Below are 24912 nucleotides of genomic sequence, written 5' to 3' on the forward strand. Positions count from 1 at the left end.
GTCTGATATAAACAAGACCATCAGTCACTGACACCAATCTCCCCATGTCTGACATAAACCAGTCCCTCAGTGACTGACACCAATCTCCCCATGCCTGATATAAACCAGACCATCAGACACTGACACCAATCTCCCTCTGACTGATAAACACCAGACCATCAGTCACTGACACCAATCTCCCCCTCACTCATATAAACTAGTCCACATTGCCTGACAGCAATCTCACCCTGTCTTTTATAAACCAGACCATCAGTCACTGACACCAAACTCCCAATGTCTGATATAAAACAGACCGACAGTCACTGACAACAAACTCACCTTTCTGATATAAACCCGACCCACAGTCACTGACACCAATCTCCCCTTTCTGATATAAACCAGCCACACAGTCACTGACACGAATCTCCACCTCTCTGATATATAAACCAGCCCCACTGTCACTGACACCAATCTCCCCTTTCTGATATAAACCAGACCAACAGTCACTGAAAAAAATCTCCCCATGTCTGATATAAACCAGCCCCACAAGTCACTGACATCAATCTCGCTCTGTCTGATACAAAGCAGCCCCACAGTCACTGACACCAATCTCTCCCAGTCTGATATAATCAAGACCCACAGTCACAGACACCAATCTCCCCCTGTCTGATATAAAATAGTCCAACAGTGCCTGACAGCAATCTCACGCTGTCTTATATAAACCAGACCATCAGTCACGGACACCAATCTCCCTCTGACTGATATAAACCAGCCAATCAGTCACTGACACAAATCACCCAATGTCTGATATAAACCAGACACACAGTCACTGACACCAATCTCCCCATTCTGATATAAAACTGCCACACAGTCACTGACACCAATCTCCGCCTGTCTGATATAAACGAGACCCACAGGCACTGACACCAATCTCCCCTTTCTGATATAAACCTGCCACACAGTGACTGACACCAATCTTCCCATGTCTGATATAAACGAGCCACACAGTCACTGACACCAATCTCCCCCTGTCTGATATAAACCAGCCCCACAATCACTGACACCAATCTCCCCCTGACTGACATAAACCAGCCCCACAGTCACTGACACCAATCGCACCCTGTCTGATATAAACACGGCCATCAGTCACTGACACCAATCTCCCCATTTCTGATAAAAACCAGACCTTCAGTCACTGACACCAATCTCCCCTTTGTGACATAGACCAGCCATACAGTCACTGACATCAATCTCAACGTCTGATATAAACCAGTCCAACAGTCACTGACACCAATCTCCCCATGTCTGATATAAACCAGCCCCACATTCACTGACACCAATCTCCCCATGTCTGATATAAACCAGCCCCACATTCACTGACACCAATCTCCCCATGTCTGATATAAACCAGCCCCACAATCACTGACACCAAACTCCCCCTGACTGATATAAACCAGCCCCACAATCACTGACACCAATCTCCCCTTTGTGACATAGACCAGCCATACAGTCACTGACATCAATCTCACCGTCTGATATAAACCAGTCCCACAGTCACTGACACCAATCTCCCCATGTCTGATATGAACCAGTCCCACATTCACTGACACCAATCTCCCCATGTCTGATATAAACCAGCCCCACAGTCACTGACACCAATTTCCCTATGTCTGACATAAACCAGTCGCACAGTGACTGACAGCAATCTCACCCTGCCTTATGTAAACCAGACCTTCAGTTACTGACACCAATCACCCATTCTGATATAAACCAGACCAACAGTCACTGAAAAAAGTCTCCCCATGTCTGATATAAACTAGCCCCACAGTCACTGACAGCAATCACACCCAGTCTGAAATACAGCAGACCATCAGTCAGTGACACCAAACTCCCAATGACTGATATAAACCAGATCCACAGTCATTGATATCAATCTCCCCTTTCTGAGATAAATCAGACCCACAGACACTGACACCAATCTCACCCTGTCCGATATAAACCAGACCCACCGTCACTGACACAAATCTCAACCTTTCTGATATAAACCAGACCATCAGTCACTAACACCAATCTCCCAATGTCTGATATAAACCAGACCGACAGTCACTGACACCAATCTCCCCCTTTTGACATAAACGAGCCACACAGTCACTGACGCCAATCTCCCCCTGTCTGATAAAAACCAGCCCCACAGTCACTGACACCAATCTCCCCCTGTCTGATATAAACCAGACCATCAGTCAGTGACACCAATCTCCCAATGACTGATATAAACCAGACCCACAGTCACTGACACCAATCTCACCCTGTCTGATATAAACCAGCCACACAGTCACTGACACCAATCACCCCATGTCTGATATAAACCAGTCCCACAGTGCCTGACAGCAATCTCACCCTTTCTTATATAAACCAGCCCATCAGTCACTGACACCAACCTCCCAATGTCTGATATAAACTAGATCCACAGTCACTGACACCAATCGCACCCCGTCTGATATAAACCAGACCCACAGTCACTGACACCAATCTCCCCCTGTCTGATATAAACCAGACCCACAGTCACAGACACCAATCTCCCCATGTCTGATATAAACCAGACCATCATTCACTGACACCAATCTCACCCCGTCTGATATAAACCAGACCCACAGTCACTGACACCAATCTCCCCCTGTCTGATATAAACCAGCCCCACAGTCACTGACACCAATCTCCCCCTGTCTGATATAAACCAGACCATCAGTCAGTGACACCAATCTCCCAATGACTGATATAAACCAGACCCACAGTCACTGACACCAATCTCACCCTGTCTGATATAAACCAGCCACACCGTCACTGACACCAATCTCCCCATGTCTGATATAAACCAGTCCCACAGTGCCTGACAGCAATCTCACCCTTTCTTATATAAACCAGCCATTCAGTCACTGACACCAACCTCCCAATGTCTGATATAAACTAGATCCACAGTCACTGAAACCAATCTCACCCCGTCTGATATAAACCAGACCCACAGTCACTGACACCAATCTCCCCCTGTCTGACATAAACCAGACCCACAGTCACAGACACCAACCTCCCCCTGTCTGATATAAACCAGACCATCAGTCAGTGACACCAATCTCCCAATGACTGATATAAACCAGACCCACAGTCACTGACACCAATCTCACTCTGTCTGATATAAACCAGCCACACAGTCACTGACACAAATCTCCCCATGTCTGATATAAACCATTCCCACAGTGCCTGATAGCAATCTCACCCTTTCTTATATAAACCAGCCCATCAGTCACTGACACCAACCTCCCAATGTCTGATATCAACCAGCCCCACTGTCACTGGCACCAATCTCCCCCTATCTGATATAAACCAGCCCCACATTCACTGACACCAATCTCCCAATGTCTGATATAAACCAGCCCCACAGTCACTGACACCAATTTCCCCATGTCTGATATAAACCAGTCCCACAGTGACTGACAGCAATCTCACCCTGTTTTATATCATCCAGACCATCAGTCAGTGACACCAATCTCCCAATGACTGATATAAACCAGACCTTCAGTCACTGACACCAATCTCCCCTTCTGATATAAACCAGACCAACAGTCACTGAAAAAAATCTCCCCATGTCTGATATAAACCAGCCCCACAGTCACTGACATCAATCTCGCTCTGTCTGATACAAACCAGCCCCACAGTCACTGACACCATTCTCCCTCTGACTGATATAAACCAGACCATCACTCACTGACACCAATCTCCCCCTCACTGATATAAACCAGTCCACAGTGCATGACAGCAATCTCACCCTGTCTTATATAAACCAGAAAATCAGTCACAGACACCAAATTCCCAATGTCTGATATAAACCAGGCCCACAGTCGCTGACACCATTCTCCCCTTTCTGATATAAACCAGCCACACAGTCAATGACCCCAATCTTCCCCTGTCTGATATAAACCAGACCCACAGTCACTGACACCAATCGCCCCATGTCCGATATAAACCAGAACAACAGTCACTGACCAAAATCTCCCCATGTCTGATATAAACTAGCCCCACAGTCACTGACTTCAATCTCGATCTGTCTGATATAAAACATCCCCAGTCACTGACACCAAACTCTCCCTGTCTGATATAAACCAGACCCACAATCACTGACACCAATCTCCCCCTGTCTGATATAAAATAGTCCCACAGTGCCTGACAGCAATCTCACCCTGTCTTATACAAACCAGACCATCAGTCACTGACACCAATCTCCCCCTCACTGATCTCAAACAGTCCACAGTGCCTGACAGCAATCTCACCCTGTCTTATATACACCAGACCATCAGTGACTGACACCAATCTCCCAATGTCTGATATAAGCCAGACCCACAGTCACTGACACCAATCTCCTCTTTCTGACATAAACCAGCCACACAGTCACTGACACAATCTCCCCCTGTCTGACATAAACGAGACCATCAGTCACTGACACCAATCTCCCTCTGACAGATATAAACCAGACCATCAGTCACTGACACCAATCTCCCTCTGACAGATATAAACCAGACCATCAGTCACTGACGCCAATCTCCCCCTGTCTGATATAAACCCGCCCCACAGTCACTGACACCAATCTCCCCCTGACTGATATAAACCAGCCCCGCAGTCACTGACACCAATCTCCCCTTGTCTGATATAAACCAGCCCCACCGTCACTGAATACAATCTCCCCATGTCTGATATAAACCAGCCCCACAATTACTGACACCAATCTCCCCATGTCTGATATAAACCAGCCCCACAGTCACTGACACCAATTTCCCTATGTCTGACATAAACCAGTCCCACAGTGACTGACAGCAATCTCACCCTGTCTTATGTAAACCAGACCGTTAGTCACTGACACCAATCACCCCTTCTGATATAAACCAGACCAACAGTCACTGAAAAAAGACTCCCTATGTCTGATATAAACCAGCCCCACAGTCACTGACAGCAATCACACCCAGTCTGAAACACAGCAGACCATCAGTCAGTGACACCAAACTCCAATGACTGATATAAACCAGATCCACAGTCATTGACACCAATCTCACCTTTCTGAGATAAATCAGACCCACAGACACTGACACCAATCTCACCCTGTCCGATATAAACCAGACCCACAGTCACTGACACCAATCTCAACCTTTCTGATATAAACCAGACCATCAGTCACTAACACCAATCTCACCCTGTCTGACATAAACCAGACCGACAGTCACTGACACCAATCTCCCCCTTTTGACATAAACGAGCCACACAGTCACTGACGCCAATCGCCCCCTGTCTAATAAAAACCAGCCCCACCGTCACTGACACCAATCTCCCCCTGTCTGATATAAACCAGACCATCAGTCAGTGACACCAATCTCCCAGTGACTGATATAAACCAGACCCACAGTAACTGACACCAATCTCACCCTGTCTGATATAAACCAGCCACACAGTTACTGACACCAATCTCCCCATGTCTGATATAAACCAGTCCCACAGTGCCTGACAGCAATCTCACCCTTTCTTATATAAACCAGCCCATCAGTCACTGACACCAACCTCCCAATGTCTGATATAAACTAGATCCACAGTCACTGACACCAATCTCACCCCGTCTGATATAAACCAGACCCACAGTCACTGACACCAATCTCCCCCTGTCTGATATAAACCAGACCCACAGTTACATACACCAATCTCCCCATGTCTGATATAAACCAGTCCCACAGTGCCTGATAGCAATCTCACCCTTTCTTATATAAACCAGCCCATCAGTCACTGACACCAACCTCCCAATGTCTGATATAAACCAGACTCACAGTCACTGACACCAATCTCCCCATGTCTCATATAAACCAGCCACTCAATCACTGACACCAATCTCTCCCTGTGTGATATAAACCAGACCCACAGTCACTGACACCAATCACCCACTGTCTGATATCAACCAGCCCCACAGTCACTGGCACCAATCTCCCCCTATCTGATATAAACCAGCCCCACATTCACTGACACCAATCTCCCCATGTCTGATATAAACCGGCCCCACAGTCACTGACACCAATTTCCCCATGTCTGATATAAACCAGTCCCACAGTGATTGACAGCAATCTCACCCTGTTTTATATAATCCAGACCATCAGTCAGTGAAACCAATCTCCCAATGACTGATATAAACCAGACCTTCAGTCACTGACAGCAATCTCCCCTTCTGATATAAACCAGACCAACAGTCACTGAAAAAAATCTCCCCATGTCTGATATAAACCAGCCCCACAGTCACTGACATCAATCTCGCTCTGTCTGATACAGACCAGCCCCACAGTCACTGACACCAATCTCCCTCTGACTGATATAAACCCGACCATCAGTCACTGACACCAATCTCCCCCTCACTGATATAAACCAGTCCACAGTGCATGACAGCAATCTCACCCTGTCTTATATAAACCAGAAAATCAGTCACAGACACCAAACTCCCAATGTCTGATATAAACCAGGCCCACAGTCACTGACACCATTCTCCCCTTTCTGATATAAACCAGCCACACAGTCAATGACCCCAATCTTCCCCTGTCTGATATAAACCAGACCCACAGTCACTGACACCAATCTCCCCATGTCGGATATAAACCAGCCCCACAGTCACTGACACCAATCTCGCTCTGTCTGATACAAAGCAGCCCCACAGTCACTGACACCAATCTCTCCCAGTCTGATATAAACTAGTCCACATTGCCTGACAGCAATCTCACCCTGTCTTTTATAAACCAGACCATCAGTCACTGACACCAAACTCCCAATGTCTGATATAAACCAGACCCACAGTCACCGACAACAAACTCCCCTTTCTGATTTAAACCCGACCCACAGTCACTGACACCAATCTCCCCTTTCTGATATAAACCAGCCACACAGTCACTGACACGAATCTCCACCTCTCTGATATAAACCAGCCCACCTGTTACTGACACCAATCTCCCCTTTCTGATATAAACCAGCCACACAGTCAATGACCGAATCTTCCCCTGTCTGATATAAACCAAACCCACAGTCACTGACACCAATCTTCCCATGTCTGATATAATCGACCCACACAGTCACTGACACCAATCTCCCCCTGTCTGATATAAACCAGCCCCACAATCACTGACACCAATCTCCCCCGACTGACATAAACCAGCCCCACAGTCACTGACACCAATCGCACCCTGTCTAATATAAACACGGCCATCAGTCACTGACACCAATCTCCCCATGTCTGATATAAACCAGACCCTCAGTCACTGACACGAATCTCCCCTTTGTGACATAGACCAGCCATACAGTCACTGACATCAATCTCACCGTCTGATATAAACCAGCCCCACAGTCACTGACACCAATCTCCCCATGTCTGATATAAACCAGCCCCACATTCACTGACACCAATCTCCCCATGTCTGATATAAACCAGCCCCACAGTCACTGACACCAATTTCCCCATGTCTGACATAAACCAGTCCCACAATGACTGACAGCAATCTCCCCCTGTCTTATGTAAACCAGACCTTCAGTCACTGACACCAATCACCCCTTCTGATATAAACCAGACCAACAGTCACTGAAAAAAGTCTCCCCATGTCTGATATAAACCTGCCCCACAATAACTGACAGCAATCTCACCCAGTCTTATATAAATCAGACCATCAGTCAGTGACAAAAATCTCCCAATGACTGATATCAACCAGACCCAAAGTCACTGACAGCAATCTCCACTTTCTGATATAAACCAGACCCACAGACACTGACACCAATCTCACACGGTCTGATATAAACCAGACCCACACTCACTGACACCAATCTCACCCTGTCTGATATAAAACAGACCCACAGTCACTGACACCAATCGCCCCATGTATGATATAAACCAGACCCTCAGTCACTGACACCAATCTCCCCTTTCTGATATAGACCAGAACAAACAGTCACTGACACCAATCTCCCCGTCTGATATAAACCAGCCGCACAGTCACTGACAACAATCTCCCCATGTCTGATTTAAACCAGACCATCAGTCACTGACACAAATCTCCCCTTTCTGATATAACCCAGACCCACAGTCACTGACACCAATCTCCCCTTTCTGACATAAACCAGCCAAAAAGTCACTGACACCAATCTCCCCCTGTCTGATATAAACCAGACCCACAGTCACTGACACCAATCTCCCCGTCTGATATAAACCAGCCCCACAGACACAGACACCAATCTCCCCATGTCTGATACAAACCAGACCATCAGTAACTGACACCAATCTCCCAATGTCTGATATAAACCAGACCCACAGTCACTGACACCAATTTCCCCATGCCTGATATAAACCAGTCCCACAGTGACTGACAGCAATCTCACCCTGTTTTATATAATCCAGACCATCAGTCAGTGACACCAATCTCCCAATGACTGATATAACCAGACCTTCAGTCACTGACACCAATCTCCCCTTCTGAAATAAACCAGACCAACTGTCACTGACATCAATCTCGCTCTGTCTTATACAAACCAGCCCCACAGTCACTGACACCAATCTCCCTCTGACTGATATAAACCAGACCATCAGTCACTGACACCAATCTCCCCCTCACTGATATAAACCAGTCCACAGTGCATGACAGCAATCTCACCCTGTCTTATATAAACCAGAAAATCAGTCACAGACACCAAACACCCAATGTCTGATATAAACCAGGCCCACAGTCACTGATACCAATCTCCCAATGTCTGATATAAACCAGCCCCACAGTCACTGACACCAATTTCCCCATGTCTGATATAAACCAGTCCCACAGTGACTGACAGCAATCTCACCCTGTTTTATATCATCCAGACCATCAGTCAGTGACACCAATCTCCCAATGACTGATATAAACCAGACCTTCAGTCACTGACACCAATCTCCCCTATCTGATATAAACCAGCCCCACATTCACTGACACCAATCTCCCAATGTCTGATATAAACCAGCCCCACAGTCACTGACACCAATTTCCCCATGTCTGATATAAACCAGTCCCACAGTGACTGACAGCAATCTCACCCTGTTTTATATCATCCAGACCATCAGTCAGTGACACCAATCTCCCAATGACTGATATAAACCAGACCTTCAGTCACTGACACCAATCTCCCCTTCTGATATAAACCAGACCAACAGTCACTGAAAAAAATCTCCCCATGTCTGATATAAACCAGCCCCACAGTCACTGACATCAATCTCGCTCTGTCTGATACAAACCAGCCCCACAGTCACTGACACCATTCTCCCTCTGACTGATATAAACCAGACCATCACTCACTGACACCAATCTCCCCCTCACTGATATAAACCAGTCCACAGTGCATGACAGCAATCTCACCCTGTCTTATATAAACCAGAAAATCAGTCACAGACACCAAATTCCCAATGTCTGATATAAACCAGGCCCACAGTCGCTGACACCATTCTCCCCTTTCTGATATAAACCAGCCACACAGTCAATGACCCCAATCTTCCCCTGTCTGATATAAACCAGACCCACAGTCACTGACACCAATCGCCCCATGTCCGATATAAACCAGAACAACAGTCACTGACCAAAATCTCCCCATGTCTGATATAAACTAGCCCCACAGTCACTGACTTCAATCTCGATCTGTCTGATATAAAACATCCCCAGTCACTGACACCAAACTCTCCCTGTCTGATATAAACCAGACCCACAATCACTGACACCAATCTCCCCCTGTCTGATATAAAATAGTCCCACAGTGCCTGACAGCAATCTCACCCTGTCTTATACAAACCAGACCATCAGTCACTGACACCAATCTCCCCCTCACTGATCTCAAACAGTCCACAGTGCCTGACAGCAATCTCACCCTGTCTTATATACACCAGACCATCAGTGACTGACACCAATCTCCCAATGTCTGATATAAGCCAGACCCACAGTCACTGACACCAATCTCCTCTTTCTGACATAAACCAGCCACACAGTCACTGACACAATCTCCCCCTGTCTGATATAAACGAGACCATCAGTCACTGACACCAATCTCCCTCTGACAGATATAAACCAGACCATCAGTCACTGACACCAATCTCCCCCTGTCTGATATAAACCAGCCCCACAGTCACTGACACCAATCTCCCCCTGTCTGATATAAACCAGACCATCAGTCAGTGACACCAATCTCCCAATGACTGATATAAACCAGACCCACAGTCACTGACACCAATCTCCCCTTCTGATATAAACCAGACCAACAGTCACTGAAAAAAATCTCCCCATGTCTGATATAAACCAGCCCCACAGTCACTGACATCAATCTCGCTCTGTCTGATACAAACCAGCCCCACAGTCACTGACACCATTCTCCCTCTGACTGATATAAACCAGACCATCACTCACTGACACCAATCTCCCCCTCACTGATATAAACCAGTCCACAGTGCATGACAGCAATCTCACCCTGTCTTATATAAACCAGAAAATCAGTCACAGACACCAAATTCCCAATGTCTGATATAAACCAGGCCCACAGTCGCTGACACCATTCTCCCCTTTCTGATATAAACCAGCCACACAGTCAATGACCCCAATCTTCCCCTGTCTGATATAAACCAGACCCACAGTCACTGACACCAATCGCCCCATGTCCGATATAAACCAGAACAACAGTCACTGACCAAAATCTCCCCATGTCTGATATAAACTAGCCCCACAGTCACTGACTTCAATCTCGATCTGTCTGATATAAAACATCCCCAGTCACTGACACCAAACTCTCCCTGTCTGATATAAACCAGACCCACAATCACTGACACCAATCTCCCCCTGTCTGATATAAAATAGTCCCACAGTGCCTGACAGCAATCTCACCCTGTCTTATACAAACCAGACCATCAGTCACTGACACCAATCTCCCCCTCACTGATCTCAAACAGTCCACAGTGCCTGACAGCAATCTCACCCTGTCTTATATACACCAGACCATCAGTGACTGACACCAATCTCCCAATGTCTGATATAAGCCAGACCCACAGTCACTGACACCAATCTCCTCTTTCTGACATAAACCAGCCACACAGTCACTGACACAATCTCCCCCTGTCTGATATAAACGAGACCATCAGTCACTGACACCAATCTCCCTCTGACAGATATAAACCAGACCATCAGTCACTGACACCAATCTCCCCCTGTCTGATATAAACCAGCCCCACAGTCACTGACACCAATCTCCCCCTGTCTGATATAAACCAGACCATCAGTCAGTGACACCAATCTCCCAATGACTGATATAAACCAGACCCACAGTCACTGACACCAATCTCACCCTGTCTGATATAAACCAGCCACACCGTCACTGACACCAATCTCCCCATGTCTGATATAAACCAGTCCCACAGTGCCTGACAGCAATCTCACCCTTTCTTATATAAACCAGCCATTCAGTCACTGACACCAACCTCCCAATGTCTGATATAAACTAGATCCACAGTCACTGAAACCAATCTCACCCCGTCTGATATAAACCAGACCCACAGTCACTGACACCAATCTCCCCCTGTCTGACATAAACCAGACCCACAGTCACAGACACCAACCTCCCCCTGTCTGATATAAACCAGACCATCAGTCAGTGACACCAATCTCCCAATTACTGATATAAACCAGACCCACAGTCACTGACACCAATCTCACTCTGTCTGATATAAACCAGCCACACAGTCACTGACACAAATCTCCCCATGTCTGATATAAACCATTCCCACAGTGCCTGATAGCAATCTCACCCTTTCTTATATAAACCAGCCCATCAGTCACTGACACCAACCTCCCAATGTCTGATATCAACCAGCCCCACTGTCACTGGCACCAATCTCCCCCTATCTGATATAAACCAGCCCCACATTCACTGACACCAATCTCCCAATGTCTGATATAAACCAGCCCCACAGTCACTGACACCAATTTCCCCATGTCTGATATAAACCAGTCCCACAGTGACTGACAGCAATCTCACCCTGTTTTATATCATCCAGACCATCAGTCAGTGACACCAATCTCCCAATGACTGATATAAACCAGACCTTCAGTCACTGACACCAATCTCCCCTTCTGATATAAACCAGACCAACAGTCACTGAAAAAAATCTCCCCATGTCTGATATAAACCAGCCCCACAGTCACTGACATCAATCTCGCTCTGTCTGATACAAACCAGCCCCACAGTCACTGACACCATTCTCCCTCTGACTGATATAAACCAGACCATCACTCACTGACACCAATCTCCCCCTCACTGATATAAACCAGTCCACAGTGCATGACAGCAATCTCACCCTGTCTTATATAAACCAGAAAATCAGTCACAGACACCAAATTCCCAATGTCTGATATAAACCAGGCCCACAGACGCTGACACCATTCTCCCCTTTCTGATATAAACCAGCCACACAGTCAATGACCCCAATCTTCCCCTGTCTGATATAAACCAGACCCACAGTCACTGACACCAATCGCCCCATGTATGATATAAACCAGACCCTCAGTCACTGACACCAATCTCCCCTTTCTGATATAGACCAGAACAAACAGTCACTGACACCAATCTCCCCGTCTGATATAAACCAGCCGCACAGTCACTGACAACAATCTCCCCATGTCTGATTTAAACCAGACCATCAGTCACTGACACAAATCTCCCCTTTCTGATATAACCCAGACCCACAGTCACTGACACCAATCTCCCCTTTCTGACATAAACCAGCCAAAAAGTCACTGACACCAATCTCCCCCTGTCTGATATAAACCAGACCCACAGTCACTGACACCAATCTCCCCGTCTGATATAAACCAGCCCCACAGACACAGACACCAATCTCCCCATGTCTGATACAAACCAGACCATCAGTAACTGACACCAATCTCCCAATGTCTGATATAAACCAGACCCACAGTCACTGACACCAATTTCCCCATGCCTGATATAAACCAGTCCCACAGTGACTGACAGCAATCTCACCCTGTTTTATATAATCCAGACCATCAGTCAGTGACACCAATCTCCCAATGACTGATATAACCAGACCTTCAGTCACTGACACCAATCTCCCCTTCTGAAATAAACCAGACCAACTGTCACTGACATCAATCTCGCTCTGTCTTATACAAACCAGCCCCACAGTCACTGACACCAATCTCCCTCTGACTGATATAAACCAGACCATCAGTCACTGACACCAATCTCCCCCTCACTGATATAAACCAGTCCACAGTGCATGACAGCAATCTCACCCTGTCTTATATAAACCAGAAAATCAGTCACAGACACCAAACACCCAATGTCTGATATAAACCAGGCCCACAGTCACTGATACCAATCTCCCAATGTCTGATATAAACCAGCCCCACAGTCACTGACACCAATTTCCCCATGTCTGATATAAACCAGTCCCACAGTGACTGACAGCAATCTCACCCTGTTTTATATCATCCAGACCATCAGTCAGTGACACCAATCTCCCAATGACTGATATAAACCAGACCTTCAGTCACTGACACCAATCTCCCCTATCTGATATAAACCAGCCCCACATTCACTGACACCAATCTCCCAATGTCTGATATAAACCAGCCCCACAGTCACTGACACCAATTTCCCCATGTCTGATATAAACCAGTCCCACAGTGACTGACAGCAATCTCACCCTGTTTTATATCATCCAGACCATCAGTCAGTGACACCAATCTCCCAATGACTGATATAAACCAGACCTTCAGTCACTGACACCAATCTCCCCTTCTGATATAAACCAGACCAACAGTCACTGAAAAAAATCTCCCCATGTCTGATATAAACCAGCCCCACAGTCACTGACATCAATCTCGCTCTGTCTGATACAAACCAGCCCCACAGTCACTGACACCATTCTCCCTCTGACTGATATAAACCAGACCATCACTCACTGACACCAATCTCCCCCTCACTGATATAAACCAGTCCACAGTGCATGACAGCAATCTCACCCTGTCTTATATAAACCAGAAAATCAGTCACAGACACCAAATTCCCAATGTCTGATATAAACCAGGCCCACAGTCGCTGACACCATTCTCCCCTTTCTGATATAAACCAGCCACACAGTCAATGACCCCAATCTTCCCCTGTCTGATATAAACCAGACCCACAGTCACTGACACCAATCGCCCCATGTCCGATATAAACCAGAACAACAGTCACTGACCAAAATCTCCCCATGTCTGATATAAACTAGCCCCACAGTCACTGACTTCAATCTCGATCTGTCTGATATAAAACATCCCCAGTCACTGACACCAAACTCTCCCTGTCTGATATAAACCAGACCCACAATCACTGACACCAATCTCCCCCTGTCTGATATAAAATAGTCCCACAGTGCCTGACAGCAATCTCACCCTGTCTTATACAAACCAGACCATCAGTCACTGACACCAATCTCCCCCTCACTGATCTCAAACAGTCCACAGTGCCTGACAGCAATCTCACCCTGTCTTATATACACCAGACCATCAGTGACTGACACCAATCTCCCAATGTCTGATATAAGCCAGACCCACAGTCACTGACACCAATCTCCTCTTTCTGACATAAACCAGCCACACAGTCACTGACACAATCTCCCCCTGTCTGATATAAACGAGACCATCAGTCACTGACACCAATCTCCCTCTGACAGATATAAACCAGACCATCAGTCACTGACACCAATCTCCCCCTGTCTGATATAAACCAGCCCCACAGTCACTGACACCAATCTCCCCCTGTCTGATATAAACCAGACCATCAGTCAGTGACACCAATCTCCCAATGACTGATATAAACCAGACCCACAGTCACTGACACCAATCTCCCCTTCTGATATAAACCAGACCAACAGTCACTGAAAAAAATCTCCCCATGTCTGATATAAACCAGCCCCACAGTCACTGACATCAATCTCGCTCTGTCTGATACAAACCAGCCCCACAGTCACTGACACCATTCTCCCTCTGACTGATATAAACCAGACCATCACTCACTGACACCAATCTCCCCCTCACTGATATAAACCAGTCCACAGTGCATGACAGCAATCTCACCCTGTCTTATATAAACCAGAAAATCAGTCACAGACACCAAATTCCCAATGTCTGATATAAACCAGGCCCACAGTCGCTGACACCATTCTCCCCTTTCTGATATAAACCAGCCACACAGTCAATGACCCCAATCTTCCCCTGTCTGATATAAACCAGACCCACAGTCACTGACACCAATCGCCCCATGTCCGATATAAACCAGAACAACAGTCACTGACCAAAATCTCCCCATGTCTGATATAAACTAGCCCCACAGTCACTGACTTCAATCTCGATCTGTCTGATATAAAACATCCCCAGTCACTGACACCAAACTCTCCCTGTCTGATATAAACCAGACCCACAATCACTGACACCAATCTCCCCCTGTCTGATATAAAATAGTCCCACAGTGCCTGACAGCAATCTCACCCTGTCTTATACAAACCAGACCATCAGTCACTGACACCAATCTCCCCCTCACTGATCTCAAACAGTCCACAGTGCCTGACAGCAATCTCACCCTGTCTTATATACACCAGACCATCAGTGACTGACACCAATCTCCCAATGTCTGATATAAGCCAGACCCACAGTCACTGACACCAATCTCCTCTTTCTGACATAAACCAGCCACACAGTCACTGACACAATCTCCCCCTGTCTGATATAAACGAGACCATCAGTCACTGACACCAATCTCCCTCTGACAGATATAAACCAGACCATCAGTCACTGACACCAATCTCCCCCTGTCTGATATAAACCAGCCCCACAGTCACTGACACCAATCTCCCCCTGTCTGATATAAACCAGACCATCAGTCAGTGACACCAATCTCCCAATGACTGATATAAACCAGACCCACAGTCACTGACACCAATCTCACCCTGTCTGATATAAACCAGCCACACCGTCACTGACACCAATCTCCCCATGTCTGATATAAACCAGTCCCACAGTGCCTGACAGCAATCTCACCCTTTCTTATATAAACCAGCCATTCAGTCACTGACACCAACCTCCCAATGTCTGATATAAACTAGATCCACAGTCACTGAAACCAATCTCACCCCGTCTGATATAAACCAGACCCACAGTCACTGACACCAATCTCCCCCTGTCTGACATAAACCAGACCAACAGTCACAGACACCAACCTCCCCCTGTCTGATATAAACCAGACCATCAGTCAGTGACACCAATCTCCCAATTACTGATATAAACCAGACCCACAGTCACTGACACCAATCTCACTCTGTCTGATATAAACCAGCCACACAGTCACTGACACAAATCTCCCCATGTCTGATATAAACCATTCCCACAGTGCCTGATAGCAATCTCACCCTTTCTTATATAAACCAGCCCATCAGTCACTGACACCAACCTCCCAATGTCTGATATCAACCAGCCCCACTGTCACTGGCACCAATCTCCCCCTATCTGATATAAACCAGCCCCACATTCACTGACACCAATCTCCCAATGTCTGATATAAACCAGCCCCACAGTCACTGACACCAATTTCCCCATGTCTGATATAAACCAGTCCCACAGTGACTGACAGCAATCTCACCCTGTTTTATATCATCCAGACCATCAGTCAGTGACACCAATCTCCCAATGACTGATATAAACCAGACCTTCAGTCACTGACACCAATCTCCCCTTCTGATATAAACCAGACCAACAGTCACTGAAAAAAATCTCCCCATGTCTGATATAAACCAGCCCCACAGTCACTGACATCAATCTCGCTCTGTCTGATACAAACCAGCCCCACAGTCACTGACACCATTCTCCCTCTGACTGATATAAACCAGACCATCACTCACTGACACCAATCTCCCCCTCACTGATATAAACCAGTCCACAGTGCATGACAGCAATCTCACCCTGTCTTATATAAACCAGAAAATCAGTCACAGACACCAAATTCCCAATGTCTGATATAAACCAGGCCCACAGACGCTGACACCATTCTCCCCTTTCTGATATAAACCAGCCACACAGTCAATGACCCCAATCTTCCCCTGTCTGATATAAACCAGACCCACAGTCACTGACACCAATCGCCCCATGTCCGATATAAACCAGAACAACAGTCACTGACCAAAATCTCCCCATGTCTGATATAAACTAGCCCCACAGTCACTGACTTCAATCTCGATCTGTCTGATATAAAACATCCCCAGTCACTGACACCAAACTCTCCCTGTCTGATATAAACCAGACCCACAATCACTGACACCAATCTCCCCCTGTCTGATATAAAATAGTCCCACAGTGCCTGACAGCAATCTCACCCTGTCTTATACAAACCAGACCATCAGTCACTGACACCAATCTCCCCCTCACTGATCTCAAACAGTCCACAGTGCCTGACAGCAATCTCACCCTGTCTTATATACACCAGACCATCAGTGACTGACACCAATCTCCCAATGTCTGATATAAGCCAGACCCACAGTCACTGACACCAATCTCCTCTTTCTGACATAAACCAGCCACACAGTCACTGACACAATCTCCCCCTGTCTGATATAAACGAGACCATCAGTCACTGACACCAATCTCCCTCTGACAGATATAAACCAGACCATCAGTCACTGACACCAATCTCCCTCTGACAGATATAAACCAGACCATCAGTCACTGACGCCAATCTCCCCCTGTCTGATATAAACCCGCCCCACAGTCACTGACACCAATCTCCCCCTGACTGATATAAACCAGCCCCGCAGTCACTGACACCAATCTCCCCTTGTCTGATATAAACCAGCCCCACCGTCACTGAATACAATCTCCCCATGTCTGATATAAACCAGCCCCACAATTACTGACACCAATCTCCCCATGTCTGATATAAACCAGCCCCACAGTCACTGACACCAATTTCCCTATGTCTGACATAAACCAGTCCCACAGTGACTGACAGCAATCTCACCCTGTCTTATGTAAACCAGACCGTCAGTCACTGACACCAATCACCCCTTCTGATATAAACCAGACCAACAGTCACTGAAAAAAGACTCCCTATGTCTGATATAAACCAGCCCCACAGTCACTGACAGCAATCACACCCAGTCTGAAACACAGCAGACCATCAGTCAGTGACACCAAACTCCAATGACTGATATAAACCAGATCCACAGTCATTGACACCAATCTCACCTTTCTGAGATAAATCAGACCCACAGACACTGACACCAATCTCACCCTGTCCGATATAAACCAGACCCACAGTCACTGACACCAATCTCAACCTTTCTGATATAAACCAGACCATCAGTCACTAACACCAATCTCACCCTGTCTGACATAAACCAGACCGACAGTCACTGACACCAATCTCCCCCTTTTGACATAAACGAGCCACACAGTCACTGACGCCAATCGCCCCCTGTCTAATAAAAACCAGCCCCACCGTCACTGACACCAATCTCCCCCTGTCTGATATAAACCAGACCATCAGTCAGTGACACCAATCTCCCAGTGACTGATATAAACCAGACCCACAGTAACTGACACCAATCTCACCCTGTCTGATATAAACCAGCCACACAGTTACTGACACCAATCTCCCCATGTCTGATATAAACCAGTCCCACAGTGCCTGACAGCAATCTCACCCTTTCTTATATAAACCAGCCCATCAGTCACTGACACCAACCTCCCAATGTCTGATATAAACTAGATCCACAGTCACTGACACCAATCTCACCCCGTCTGATATAAACCAGACCCACAGTCACTGACACCAATCTCCCCCTGTCTGATATAAACCAGACCCACAGTTACATACACCAATCTCCCCATGTCTGATATAAACCAGTCCCACAGTGCCTGATAGCAATCTCACCCTTTCTTATATAAACCAGCCCATCAGTCACTGACACCAACCTCCCAATGTCTGATATAAACCAGACTCACAGTCACTGACACCAATCTCCCCATGTCTCATATAAACCAGCCACTCAATCACTGACACCAATCTCTCCCTGTGTGATATAAACCAGACCCACAGTCACTGACACCAATCACCCACTGTCTGATATCAACCAGCCCCACAGTCACTGGCACCAATCTCCCCCTATCTGATATAAACCAGCCCCACATTCACTGACACCAATCTCCCCATGTCTGATATAAACCGGCCCCACAGTCACTGACACCAATTTCCCCATGTCTGATATAAACCAGTCCCACAGTGATTGACAGCAATCTCACCCTGTTTTATATAATCCAGACCATCAGTCAGTGAAACCAATCTCCCAATGACTGATATAAACCAGACCTTCAGTCACTGACACCAATCTCCCCTTCTGATATAAACCAGACCAACAGTCACTGAAAAAAATCTCCCCATGTCTGATATAAACCAGCCCCACAGTCACTGACATCAATCTCGCTCTGTCTGATACAGACCAGCCCCACAGTCACTGACACCAATCTCCCTCTGACTGATATAAACCCGACCATCAGTCACTGACACCAATCTCCCCCTCACTGATATAAACCAGTCCACAGTGCATGACAGCAATCTCACCCTGTCTTATATAAACCAGAAAATCAGTCACAGACACCAAACTCCCAATGTCTGATATAAACCAGGCCCACAGTCACTGACACCATTCTCCCCTTTCTGATATAAACCAGCCACACAGTCAATGACCCCAATCTTCCCCTGTCTGATATAAACCAGACCCACAGTCACTGACACCAATCTCCCCATGTCGGATATAAACCAGCCCCACAGTCACTGACACCAATCTCGCTCTGTCTGATACAAAGCAGCCCCACAGTCACTGACACCAATCTCTCCCAGTCTGATATAAACTAGTCCACATTGCCTGACAGCAATCTCACCCTGTCTTTTATAAACCAGACCATCAGTCACTGACACCAAACTCCCAATGTCTGATATAAACCAGACCCACAGTCACCGACAACAAACTCCCCTTTCTGATTTAAACCCGACCCACAGTCACTGACACCAATCTCCCCTTTCTGATATAAACCAGCCACACAGTCACTGACACGAATCTCCACCTCTCTGATATAAACCAGCCCACCTGTTACTGACACCAATCTCCCCTTTCTGATATAAACCAGCCACACAGTCAATGACCGAATCTTCCCCTGTCTGATATAAACCAAACCCACAGTCACTGACACCAATCTTCCCATGTCTGATATAATCGACCCACACAGTCACTGACACCAATCTCCCCCTGTCTGATATAAACCAGCCCCACAATCACTGACACCAATCTCCCCCGACTGACATAAACCAGCCCCACAGTCACTGACACCAATCGCACCCTGTCTAATATAAACACGGCCATCAGTCACTGACACCAATCTCCCCATGTCTGATATAAACCAGACCCTCAGTCACTGACACGAATCTCCCCTTTGTGACATAGACCAGCCATACAGTCACTGACATCAATCTCACCGTCTGATATAAACCAGCCCCACAGTCACTGACACCAATCTCCCCATGTCTGATATAAACCAGCCCCACATTCACTGACACCAATCTCCCCATGTCTGATATAAACCAGCCCCACAGTCACTGACACCAATTTCCCCATGTCTGACATAAACCAGTCCCACAATGACTGACAGCAATCTCCCCCTGTCTTATGTAAACCAGACCTTCAGTCACTGACACCAATCACCCCTTCTGATATAAACCAGACCAACAGTCACTGAAAAAAGTCTCCCCATGTCTGATATAAACCTGCCCCACAATAACTGACAGCAATCTCACCCAGTCTTATATAAATCAGACCATCAGTCAGTGACAAAAATCTCCCAATGACTGATATCAACCAGACCCAAAGTCACTGACAGCAATCTCCACTTTCTGATATAAACCAGACCCACAGACACTGACACCAATCTCACACGGTCTGATATAAACCAGACCCACACTCACTGACACCAATCTCACCCTGTCTGATATAAAACAGACCCACAGTCACTGACACCAATCTCCCCATGTATGATATAAACCAGACCCTCAGTCACTGACACCAATCTCCCCTTTCTGATATAGACCAGAACAAACAGTCACTGACACCAATCTCCCCGTCTGATATAAACCAGCCGCACAGTCACTGACAACAATCTCCCCATGTCTGATTTAAACCAGACCATCAGTCACTGACACAAATCTCCCCTTTCTGATATAACCCAGACCCACAGTCACTGACACCAATCTCCCCTTTCTGACATAAACCAGCCAAAAAGTCACTGACACCAATCTCCCCCTGTCTGATATAAACCAGACCCACAGTCACTGACACCAATCTCCCCGTCTGATATAAACCAGCCCCACAGACACAGACACCAATCTCCCCATGTCTGATACAAACCAGACCATCAGTAACTGACACCAATCTCCCAATGTCTGAGATAAACCAGACCCACAGTCACTGACACCAATTTCCCCATGCCTGATGTAAACCAGTCCCACAGTGACTGACAGCAATCTCACCCTGTTTTATATAATCCAGACCATCAGTCAGTGACACCAATCTCCCAATGACTGATATAACCAGACCTTCAGTCACTGACACCAATCTCCCCTTCTGAAATAAACCAGACCAACTGTCACTGACATCAATCTCGCTCTGTCTTATACAAACCAGCCCCACAGTCACTGACACCAATCTCCCTCTGACTGATATAAACCAGACCATCAGTCACTGACACCAATCTCCGCCTCACTGATATAAACCAGTCCACAGTGCATGACAGCAATCTCACCCTGTCTTATATAAACCAGAAAATCAGTCACAGACACCAAACACCCAATGTCTGATATAAACCAGGCCCACAGTCACTGATACCAATCTCCCCTTTCTGATATAAACCAGCCACACAGTCAATGACCCCAATCTTCCCCTGTCTGATATAAACCAGACCCACAGTCACTGACACCAATCTCCCCATGTCTGATATAAACCAGCCCCACAGTCACTGACACCAATCTCTCCCAGTCTGATATAAACTAGTCCACATTGCCTGACAGCAATCTCACCCTGTCTTTTATAAACCAGACCATCAGTCACTGACACCAAACTCCCAATGTCTGATATAACCGAGACCCACAGTCACTGACAACAAACTCCCCTTTCGGATATAAACCCGACCCACAGTCACTGACACCAAACTCCCCTTTCTGATATAAACCAGCCACACAGTCACTGACACGAATCTCCACCACTCTGATATAAACCAGCCCCACAGTTACTGACACTAATCTCCCCTTTCTGATATAAACCAGCCACACAGTCACTGACACGAATCTCCACCTCTCTGATATAAACCATCCCCACTGTTACTGACACCAATCTCCCCTTTCTGATATAAACCAGACCAACATTCACTGAAAAAAATCTCCCCATCTCTGATATAAACCAGCTCCACAGTCACTGACATCAATCTCGCTTTGTCTGATACAAAACAGCCCCACAGTCACTGACACCAATCTCTCCCAGTCTGATATAAACAAGACCCACAGTCACAGACACCAATCTCCCTCTGACTGATATGAACCAGCCAATCAGTCACTGACCCAAATCACCCAATGTCTGATATAAACGCGACCCACAGCCACTGACACCAATCTCCCCTTTCTGAGAAAAACCTGCCACACAGTCACTGACACGAATCTCCGCCTGTCTGATATAAACGAGACCCACAGCCACAGACACCAATCTCCCCTTTCTGATATAAACCTGCCACACAGTCACTGACACCAATCTCCCCCTTTCTGATATAAACCAGCCCCACAGTCACTGACACCAATCTCCCCCTGACTGACATAAACCAGCCCCACAGTCACTGACACCAATCGCACCCTGTCTGATATAAACCAGACCCTCAGTCACTGACACCAATCTCCCCTTTGTGACATAGACCTGCCATACAGTCACTGACATCAATCTCACCGTCTGATATAAACCAGCCCCACAGTCACTGACAGCAATCTCCCCATGTCTGATATAAACCAGACCCACAGTCACAGACACCACATCCCCATGTCTGAGATAAACCAGTCCCACAGTGCCTGACAGCAATCTCACCCTTTCTTATATAAACCAGCCCATCAGTCACTGATACCAACCTCCCAATATCTGAAAAAACCAGACTCACAGTCACTGACACCAATCTCCCCATGTCTCATATAAACCAGCCACTCAATCACTGACACCAATCTCTCCCTGTGTGATATAAACCAGACCCACAGTCAGTGACACCAATCACCCCCTGTCTGATATCAACCAGCCCCACAGTCACTGACACCAATCTCCCCCTGTCTGATATAAACCAGCCCCACATTCACTGACACCAATCTCCCCATGTCTGATATATACCAGCCCCACAGTCACTGACACCAATTTCCCCATGTCTGATATAAACCGGTCCCACAGTGACTGACAGCAATCAAACCCTGTTTTATATAATCCAGACCATCAGTCAGTGACACCAATCTCCCAATGACTGATATAAACCAGACCTTCAGTCACTGACACCAATCTCCCCTTCTGATATAAACCAGACCAACAGTCACTGAAAATAATCTCCCCATGTCTGATATAAACCAGCCCCACAGTCACTGACATCAATCTCGCTCTGTCTGATACAAACCAGCCCCACAGTCACTCACACCAATCTCCCCATGTCTGATATAAAATAGTCCCACAGTGCCTGACAGCAATCTCACGCTGTCTTATATAAACCAGACCATCAGTCACGGACACCAATCACCCTCTGACTGATTTAAACCAGTCCACAGTCACTGACACCAATCTCACCCTGTCTTATCTAATCCAGACCATCAGTCACTGACACTAATCTACCTCTGACTGATATAAACCAGACCATCAGTCACTGACACCAATCTCCCCCTCACTGATATAAACCAGTCCACAGTGCCTGACAGCAATCTCACCCTGTCTTATATAAACCAGAAAATCAGTTAAAGACACCAAACTCCCAATGTCTGATATAAACCAGACCCACAGTCACTGACACCAATCTCCCCTTTCTGATATAAACCAGCCACACAGTCAATGACCCCAATCATCCCCTGTCTGATATAAACCAGACTCACAGTCACTGACACCAATCGACCCATGTCTGATTTAAACCAGCCCGACAGTCACTGACACCAATCTCCCCTTTCTGATATAAACGAGAACAACAGTCACTGACCAAAATCTCCCCATGTCTGATATAAACCAGCCCCACAGTCACTGACATCAATCTCGCTCTGTCTGATACAAAACATCCCCACAGTCACTGACACCAAACTCTCCCTGTCTGATATAAACCAGATCCACAATCATTGACACCAATCTCCCCCTGTCTGATATAAAATAGTCCTACAGTGCTTGACAGCAATCTCACCCTGTCTTATACAAACCAGACCATCAGTCACTGACACCAATCTCCCCCTCACTGATCTCAAACAGTCCACAGTGCCTGACAGCAATCTCACCTTGTCTTATATATACCAGACCATCAGTGACTGATACCAATCTCCCAATGTCTGATATAAGCCAGACCCACAGTCACTGACACCAATCTCCCCTTTCTGATATAAACCAGCCACACAGTCACTGACACAATCTCCCCCTGTCTGATTTAAACGAGACCATCAGTCACTGACACCAATCTCCCTCTGACAGATATAAACCAGACCATCAGTCACTGACACCAATCTCCCTCCGACAGATAT

The sequence above is a fragment of the Chiloscyllium punctatum genome, chromosome 31, assembly GCF_047496795.1.
Source record: "Chiloscyllium punctatum isolate Juve2018m chromosome 31, sChiPun1.3, whole genome shotgun sequence".
NCBI classification, from domain to species: domain Eukaryota; kingdom Metazoa; phylum Chordata; class Chondrichthyes; order Orectolobiformes; family Hemiscylliidae; genus Chiloscyllium; species Chiloscyllium punctatum.